Raw genomic sequence first — 10,128 nt, 5'->3', positions numbered from 1 at the left:
AAACAATAGAAAAAGCAAAGAAAAGAACTTTTATTGATTATTGATTGAATGATTGAATTGTATTGAAGTGTGTTGTAAATTATAAGGGTAAAACTAAGTATATATAGAACATTGTTTTATGAAAGATAAGAGCAACTAAAGATAAGATAAAGATAAGATAAGATAAGATAAGATAAAATAATAAAGACTAAAATTGTAATTGAATTTATGTATTCTGTTGGACTGAATTTGTGGGCCACGAGACTTCTTTATTGTTGTCATAGGCTAAGGTGGGAGAATAATTTAATATGCTCCTTGAAAACTGTGGTTCTATACTTCATCCGGGATAAGCCGGCATTACTTGAGGAGGAGACACGTGAGGGGGAAGAGGAGGATGATCGATAAGAATAATACGCCTTTCACCCATATGCAGTAGTCAAAGTGGCATGCTTTTGTCTCCGTGAATGGGAACGTATTCTCGTAATTCACGAACGCAGAGAAGTAACCCATCAGGTTTCCCACTGCCATGAAGAATGTGGAGAACGTGTTTGCCAGTCTGATCTTCCGTTCGTCGCGGCTGGCAAGGTCAATAAGGAAGGCTTGGCAGGAGGCCTTGGTCAACACGATCGAGGCGTCCAACATCTAGAATCCGATCGTAAAAATGACTATGGTGTGTGGCAGAATTTTCTTGGAGAGGTTGTCGCCAAAGGCATAGCCGATGTCTGCAGCAAAGCCTATCGCCAAAAGAGCTATGGTGATGGAGATGGCACCGGCAATGATAAAAAGACGGTGGCGCCTGCATCGAATTCTATAGTAGGTAATGGCGGGTTGGAGAACAAAGCTGTAAAAGAGATCCATCTTTCTGACACTCCGAGAATGTGGTAAATGGGTGGTAGCCAAAACATCTGTATAGCCGAAATTGAGCATGGCTGTGCCGGTGGTGACCCGGATTCCAACTGCACTGGTGGGCTCATGACTATAGGGCCATCAAAATGGGCTAAACCCATCGGGTCAGCCTGTTTATCCGTTTAAATGGGCGGACTTTGCCTCTAAAATTAAGCCCGTTTAAATTTCGGGCTAAACGGGCTGAGCCCGGTTAACCCGAAAAAAATGACGGGTTAAACGGGCTAGCCCGCGAGCTAAACGGGTGGCCCGTTTAATTTTTTTTAAAAAAAGTAGCACTTTTAGCTAATATTTCTCCCTATTCGACCCAAAAATCTGACCCATCAATAAAAAAATATTATTTTTTATTGGTTTTTGACCTAAAAGTGGTATTTTTTGTCAAAATATTTTTCAAAAAATAAAATAAAATGATAAACGGGCTGACCATAAACGGTCCGGACTAGAAAATTTTGGCCCCGAATAAAGCAGACTTAACGGGCCGGACCTAAATGGGCCGGACTAGCCCGTTTGACAGCCCTATGACTATGTAGTATTTTTTCTAAACACACAAGAGAAATGAATAATATCATGATTTTTTTACGAGTGCATTATAAGTTTTTAAGCTTGTTGCATTAGTTTAATATACAAGTTTAGCTGAAATAAATCGCATCATATCAATTTACTACATAAGGCTGAAGTTCACATTACTGGAATTTTTCTAAACTAGGGTTGGTGATAGTATGCATCAAGCTTTCAATTTAATTATTTAATTTCGATTATTTTTCTTTTTCTATTTATAGTATTGGGTTTGGGGGGTTAGATTATTCTATTCTATGGGTGTGGTCCCAAACGGTTAGATTATTAAATGAATAGAATTATGTCATGTAATGAATTTAATGGCCTAAACACGCTGTAATTATGAATAAGGTTCATAGCACAGAATAAATTTTGATCTTATATAAAAAAAATGATAATTTATATATCCTTCTTAAGGAGGATACCAAGACTCTCATACCATGATAAAATTGTAATTGAATTTATGAATTCTGTTGGGCTAAATTTGTAGGCCACGAGACTTCTTTATTGTTGCATGGGCTAAGGTCGTAGAGTAATTTAATACGCCCCCGCAAGCTGGTGGATGGAAGATGTCAATAATCCACAGCTTGGATAAGTTCTGATGAAATTGTTGAGAAAAGCGCGTTTGACGTGGTGACGCGGAGGAAGATGCGTGCGGCGGAGCTTGAGCTGCCGGCGGCAAAAATATAAAAGGATATGCTGTGCTTGAGCAGCGATCTTTAAAAGAAAAAATAAAAAAATAAGCGTGCTACGCAATAAGAGAGGGCGCATAGAGCGCGATAAGAAAGAGGGCACATAGAGCGCGATAAGAGTGCAGATGGAACTGCTAAAACAGAATACAGATTAAACTGTTGAAACAGAATGCAGACGAAACTGGCGGAAGAAAGGAGGCACAGACGAAATTGCTGGTAAAGAACCTGGATAACCAAAACTGTGGTAGGATTTTCACTTGGATGCATGTAACTAAATCTATGATTATTTATTGTGGGAGGAGGTTGAAAAAAGTAGCATGGTGATTTCTCACCGAAAAAATGATAACTTATATATCCTTCTCAAGGAGGATACCAAGGCTCTGATACCATGATAAAATTTTGAAACAATAGGAAAAGCAATGAAAAGAACTTTTATTGATTATTGATTGAATGATTGAATTGTATTGAAGTGTGTTGTAAACTATGAGGGTAAAACTAAATATATATAGAACATTATTCTATGAAAGATAAAAACAAATAAAAATAAGATAAGAGCAACTAAAGATAAGATAAAGATAAGATAAGATAATATAATAAAGACTAAAATTGTAATTGAATTTATGTATTCTGTTGGGCTGAATTTGTGGGCCATGAGACTTCTTTATTGTTGTCATGGGCTAAGGTGGGAGAGTAATTTAATACGCTCCTTGAAAACTGTGGTTCTATACTTCATCCGGGATAAGCCGACATTACTTGAGGAAGAGACACGTGAGGAGAAAGAAGAGGATGATCGATAAGAATAATACGCCTTTCACCCATATGCAGTAGTCAGAGTGGCATGCTTTTGTCTCCGTGAATGGGAACGTATTCTCGTAATTCACGAACGCAGAGAAGTAACCCATCAGGTTTCTCACTGCCATGAAGAATATGGAGAATGTGTTTGCCAGTCTGATGTTCCATACGTCGCAGCTGGCAAGGTCAATAAGGAAGGCTTGGCAGGAGGCCTTGGTCAATACGATCGACGCGTCCAACATCCAGAATCCGATCGTAAAAATGACTATGGTGTGTGGCAGAATTTTCTGGGAGAGGTTGTCGCCAAAGGCATAGCCGATGTCTGCGGCGAAGCCTATCGTCAAAAGAGTTATGGTGATGGAGATGGCACCGGCAATGATAAAAAGACGGTGGCGCCTGCATCGGATTCTATAGTAGGTAATGGCGGGTTGGAGAACAAAGCTGCAAAAGAGATCCATCTGTCTGGCACTCCGAGAATGTGGTAAATGGGTGGTAGCCAAAACATCTGTATAGCCGAAATAAAGTAGAGTCCAATGGAGATGGAGGCTACTGTAAATAGCTTCCAAATTGAGCATGGCTGTGCCGGTGGTAACCCGGATTCCAACTGCACTGGTGAGCTCATGACTATAGGGCCGTCAAAATGGGCTAAACCCATCGGGTCAGCCCGTTTATCCGTTTAAATGGGCGGGATTTGCCTCTAAAATTAAGCCCGTTTAAATTTCGGGATAAACGGGTTGAGCCCGATTAACCCGAAAAAAATGACGGGTTAACGGGGTAGCCCGCGGGCTAAACGGGTGGCCCGTTTAATTTTTTTTAATATTTTTTAAAAAGAGTAGCACTTTTAGCTAATATTTCTCCCGACCCGACCCGAAAATCTGACCCATCAACAAAAAATTATTTTTTAATGGTTTTTGACCTAAAAGTGATATTTTTTGTCAAAATATTTTTCAAAAAATAAAATAAAATGATAAACGGGATGGCCCGTTTAACCCATCGGGTTGACCATAAACGATCCGGACTAGAAAATTTTGGCCCGTATGTTTAACGGGCCGGGCCTAAATGGGCCGGGCTAGCCCGTTTAACAACCCTATAACTATGTAGTATTTTTTGCTAAACACACAAGAGAAAGGAATAATATCTAGATTTTTTTACGAGTGCATTATGAGTTATTAACCTTGTTGCATCAGTTTAATATACAAGTTTAGATGGAATAAATCGCATCACATCAATTTACTATATAAGGCTGAAGATCACATTAGTGGAATTTTTCCAAACTAGGGTTGGTGATAGTATGCATCAAGCTTTCAATTTAATTGTTTAATTTCGATTATTTTTCTTTTTCTATTTATAGTATTGGGTTTGGGGGGTTAGATTATTCTATTCTATGGGTGTGGTCCCAAACGGTTAGATTATTAGATGAATAGAATTGTGTCATGTAATGAATTTAACGACCTAAACACGTTGTAATTATGAATAAGGTTTATAGCACAGAATGAATTTTGATCTTATATAAAAAAAACTGATAACTTATATATCCTTCTCAAGTAGGATACCAAGGCTCTGATACCATGATAAAATTGTAATTGAATTTGTGTATTCTGTTGGGCTGAATTTGTGGGCTACGAGACTTCTTTATTGTTGTCATGGGCTAAGCTGGGAGAGTAATTTAATAAGCTCCTTGAAAACTGTGGTTCTATACTTTATCCGGGATAAGCCGGCATTACTTGAGGAGGAGACACGTGAGGGGGAAGAGGAGGATGATCGATAAGAATAATACGCCTTTCACCCATATGCAGTAGTCAGAGTGGCATGCTTTGGTCTCCGAGAATGAGAACGTATTCTCGTATTTCACGAACGCAGAAAAGTAACCCATCAGATTTTTCACGGTCATGAAGAATGTGGAGAACGTGTTTGCCAGTCTGATCTTCCGTTCGTCGCGGCTGGCAAAGTCAATAAGGAAGGCTTGGCAGGAGGCCATGGTCAACACGATCGAGGCGTCCAATATCCAGAATCCGATCGTAAAAATGACTATGTTGCGTGGCAGAATTTTCTTGGAGAGGTTGTCGCCAAAGGCATAGCCGATGTCTGCAGCGAAGCCTATCGCCAAAAGAGCTATGGTGATGGAGATGGCACTGGCAATGATAAAAACACAGTGGCGCCTGCATCAGATTCTATAGTAGGTAATGGCGGGTTGGAGAACAAAGCTGCAAAAGAGATCCATCTATCTGGCACTCCGAGAATGTGGTAAATGGGTGGTAGCCAAAACATCTGTATAGCCGAAATAAAGTAGAGTCCAATGGAGATGGAGACTACTGTAAATAGCTTTCAAATTGAGCATGGTTGTGCCGGTGGTGACCCGGATTCCAACTGCACTGGTGAGCTCATGACTATAGGGCCGTCAAAATGACCTAAACCCATCGGGCCAGCCCGTTTATCCGTTTAAATGGGCGGGCTTTGCCTCTAAAATTAAGCTCGTTTAAATTTCGGGCTAAACGGACAGAGCCCGATTAACCCGAAAAAAATGACAGGTTAACGGAGTAGCCCGCGGGCTTAACGGGTGGCCCGTTTATCTTTTTTTTACATTTTTTAAAAAAAGTAGCACTTTTAGCTAATATTTCTCCCGATCTGAACCGAAAATCTGACCCATCAACAAAAAATATTATTTTTTAATAGTTTTTGACCTAAAAGTGGTATTTTTTGTCAAAATATTTTTCAAAAAATAAAATAAAATGACAAACGGGATGGCCCGTTTAACCCATCGGGCTGACCATAAACGATCCGGGCTAGAAAATTTTGGCCTGCGGGCTTAACGTGTCGGGCCTAAAGGGGCCGGGCTAGCCTGTTTGACAACCATATGAGTATGTAGTATTTTTTGCTAACCACACAAGAGAAATGAATAATATCCAGTTTTTTTACCAGTGCATTATGAGTTATTAAGCTTGTTGCATCAGTTTAATATACAAGTTTAGTTGGAATAAATCGCATCACATCAATTTACTATATATGGCTGAAGATCACATTACTGAAATTTTTCCAAACAAGGGTTGGTGATAGTATGCATCAAGCTTTCAATTTAATTGTTTAATTTCGATTATTTTTTTTCTATTTATAGTATTGAGTTTTGGGGGTTAGATTATTCTATTCTATGGGTGTCGTCCCAAACGGTTAGATTATTAGATGAATAGAATTGTGTAATGTAATGAATTTAACGGCCTAAACACGCTGTAATTATGAATAAGATTCATAGCACATAATGAATTTTGATCTTATATAAAAAAATGATAACTTATATATCCTTCTCAAGGAGGATACCAAGGCTCTGATACCATGATAAAATTGTAATTGAATTTATGTATTATGTTGGGTTGAATTTGTGGGCCACGAGACTTCTTTATTGTTGTCATGGGCTAATGTGGGAGAGTAATTTTATACGCTCCTTGAAAACTGTAGTTCTATACTTCATCCGGGATAAGCTGACATTACTTGAGGAGGAGACACGTGAGGGGGAAGAGGAGGATGATCGATAAGAATAATACGCCTTTCACCCATATGCAGTAGTCAAAGTGGCATGCTTTTGTCTCTGTGAATGGGAACGTATTCTTGTAATTCACGAACACAGAGAAGTAACCCATCAGGTTTCCCACTGCCATGAAGAATGTGGAGAACGTGTTTGCCAGTCTGATCTTCCATTCGTCGCGGCTGACAAGGTCAATAAGGCTTGGCAGGAGGCCTTGGTCAACACGATCGAGGCGTTCAACATCTAGAATCCGATCGTAAAAATGACTATGGTGCGTGGCAGAATTTTCTTGGAGAGGTTGTCGCCAAAGGCATAGCCGATGTCTGCGGCGAAGCCTATCGCCAAAAGAGCTATGGTGATAGAGATGGCACCGGCAGTGATAAAAAGACGGTGGCGCCTGCATCAGATTCTATAGTAGGTAATGGCGGGTTGGAGAACAAAGCTGCAAAAGAGATCCATCTGTCTGGCACTCCGAGAATGTGGTAAATGGGTGGTAGCCAAAACATCTGTATAGCCGAAACAAAGTAGAGTCCAATGGAGATGGAGGCTACTGTAAATAGCTTCTAAATTGAGCATGGCTGTGCTGGTGGTGACCCGGATTCCAACTGCACTGGTGAGCTCATGAGTATAGGGCCGTCAAAATGAGCTAAATCCATCGGGCCAGCCCGTTTATCCGTTTAAATGGGCGGGCCTTGCCTCTAAAATTAAGCCCGTTTAAATTTCGGGCTAAATGGACTGATCCCGATTAACCCGAAAAAATGACGGGTTAAACGGGCTAGCCCGCGGGCTAAACGGGTGGCCCGTTTAATTTTTTTACATTTTTTAAAAAAAGTAGCACTTTTAGCTAATATTTCTCCCGATCCGACCCGAAAATCTGACCCATCAACAAAAAAAAATTATTTTTTAATGGTTTTTTACCTAAAAGTGGTATTTTTTGTCAAAATATTTTTCAAAAAATAAAATAAAATGGTAAACGGGTTGGCCCATTTAACCCATCGGGCTGACCATAAACGGTCCGGGCTAGAAAAGTTTGGCCTGCGAATAAAGCGGGCTTAACGGGCCGGGCCTAAATGGGCCGGTCTTGCCCGTTTGACAGCCCTATGACTATGTAGTATTTTTTGCTAAACACACTAGAGAAAGGAATAATATCCAGATTTTTTTTACGAGTGCATTATGAGTTATTAAGCTTGTTGCATCAGTTTAATATACAAGTTTAGATGGAATAAATCGCATCACATCAATTTACTACATAAGGCTGAAGATCACATTACTGGAATTTTTCCAAGCTAGGGTTGGTGATAGTATGCATCAAGCTTTCAATTTAATTGTTTAATTTTGATTTTTTTTTCTATTTATAGTATTAGGTTTGGGAGGTTAGATTATTCTATTCTATAAGTGTGGTCCCAAATGGTTAGATTATTAAATGAATAGAATTGTGTCATGTAATGAATTTAACGGCCTAAACACGCTGTAATTATGAATAAGGTTCATAGCACAGAATGAATTTTGATCTTATATAAAAAAAATGATAACTTATATATCCTTCTCAAGGAGGATACCAAGGCTCTGATATCATGATAAAATTGTAATTGAATTTATGTATTCTGTTGGGTTGAATTTGTGGGCTACGAGACTTCTTTATTGTTGTCATGGGCTAAGGTGGGAGAGTAATTTAATACGCCCCCGCAAGCTGATGGATGGAAGATGTCAATAATCCACAGCTTGGATAAGTTCTGATGAAATTGTTGAGAAAAGCGCGTCTGACGTGGTGACGCGGAGGAAGATGCGTGCGGCAGAGCTTGAGCTGCCGGCGGCAAAAATATAAAAGGAGATGTTGTGCTTGAGCAGCGATCTTTAAAAGGAAAAAGGAAAAAATAAGCGCGTAGAGCGCAATAAGAGAGGGCTCATAGAGCGCGATAAGAAAGAGGGCGCATAGAGCGCGATAAGAGTGCAGATGGAACTGCTAAAACAGAATGCAGATTAAACTGCTGAAACAGAATGCAGACGGAACTGGCGGAAGAAATAAGGCGCAGACGAAATTGCTGGTAAAGAACCTAGATAACCAAAAATGTGGTAGAATTTTCACTTGGATGCAGATAACTAAATCTATGATTATTTATTGTGGGTGAAAAAAAAAGCATGGTGATTTCTCACCGAAAAAATGATAACTTATATATCATTCTCAAGGAAGATACCAAGGCTCTGATACCATGATAAAATTGTGAAACAATAGGAAAAGCAAAGAAAAGAACTTTTATTAATTATTGATGGAATGATTGAATTGTATTGAAGTGTGTTGTAAACTATGAGGGTAAAATTAAATATATATAGAACATTGTTCTATGAAAGATAAAAGCAAATAAATATAAGATAAGAGCAACTAAAGATAAGATAAAGATAAGATAAGATAAGATAATAAAGACTAAAATTGTAATTGAATTTATGTATTCTGTTAAGCTGAATTTGTGGGTCACGACACTTCTTTATTGTTGTCATGGGCTAAGGCGGGAGAGTAATTTAATACAGATAACAAAAATTAAATTCTCCAAAATATATTTATATATAAATTATTTAAATTTATTTTATATTTTAATATATATTTTATACGAATAAATTATTTGATAATTAATTTTTTGTGTATATATAATATTTTTTATTTATTATAATATAGTATATAGTAAAGCTGGTTTTATACCTTATAAAGTAGGAAGAGGTTCATGTGGCATTTTAGTAAATATTCGTCCCATTTCATAGGATATCACTTGGTGTGCTACTTTTTTTCATGTGGCAACATATAATTGAGGGGTTTATTAAAAAAAAAAAAAGAAAAAGAAAAAAAAAGAAAAGAAAGAAAGAAAGAAGAAGAAGAAGAAGAAGCTAAATGTCGTGTTTGTGTGAAGCCAGTGTGTGTGTCATTAGGACAAGGCGACAAGCCTTCCACCGTTAAGGCCAGTTATAAAAGTGTAGAACAACAACAATGAATAGCAGACACCATATATTAGACTTTTCATTTAGGCCTAAAAGAATTCTTGGGCCTTTAGGTTAAAATTTCACTGCAGAAAAACGACAAGAACTTTTTACTGAGAAAATTAATCAGAGAAGGGTAGCTCAAATGGTTTGGTCTTACACTCCCAAAGTGTAATATTTCGGAGACCCAAATATTATAAGACCCATTATGAGTGGTCCCGCAAGCATAGTAATTCAAGTTTGGTTTAGTAACAACTACATTGTCTTGTTATAAGGGGCACAGGGTTGGGGTTATGGGTTCGGGTAGGGTTTCAGCTTAGTCCTAAATATGTCCACACAAAAAAAAAGGTGCACTGGGTTTAAATCCTAATTATGACTAAAAAATTGATATATGAAACCTAATAAAAAAGAGAAGGGGTGTGTCTAAAGAACTAAGGATACTTGACCCAAAAAAAAGTGTCTAGGAACTCCAAAAATACATAATAGCATGTAGCATACTTGGATGACACTTAAAAAAAAAATAAATTATTATTAACATCTTTATATTTTTACTAAATTTTTAATTGATTTTTATATTTTTTATTAGGTTTATATATATATATATATATATATATATATATATATATATTTTTTTTTTTAATTTAGTCTTTATTAATTTTAAATATCAAAAAATAAAAAAAAATTATTAATAAATTATAAAATTACTTATATATCTCTATTTTT

The sequence above is a fragment of the Arachis ipaensis genome, chromosome B03, assembly GCF_000816755.2.
Source record: "Arachis ipaensis cultivar K30076 chromosome B03, Araip1.1, whole genome shotgun sequence".
Lineage (NCBI taxonomy): Eukaryota > Viridiplantae > Streptophyta > Magnoliopsida > Fabales > Fabaceae > Arachis > Arachis ipaensis.
This window is presented reverse-complemented; position numbering follows the sequence as displayed.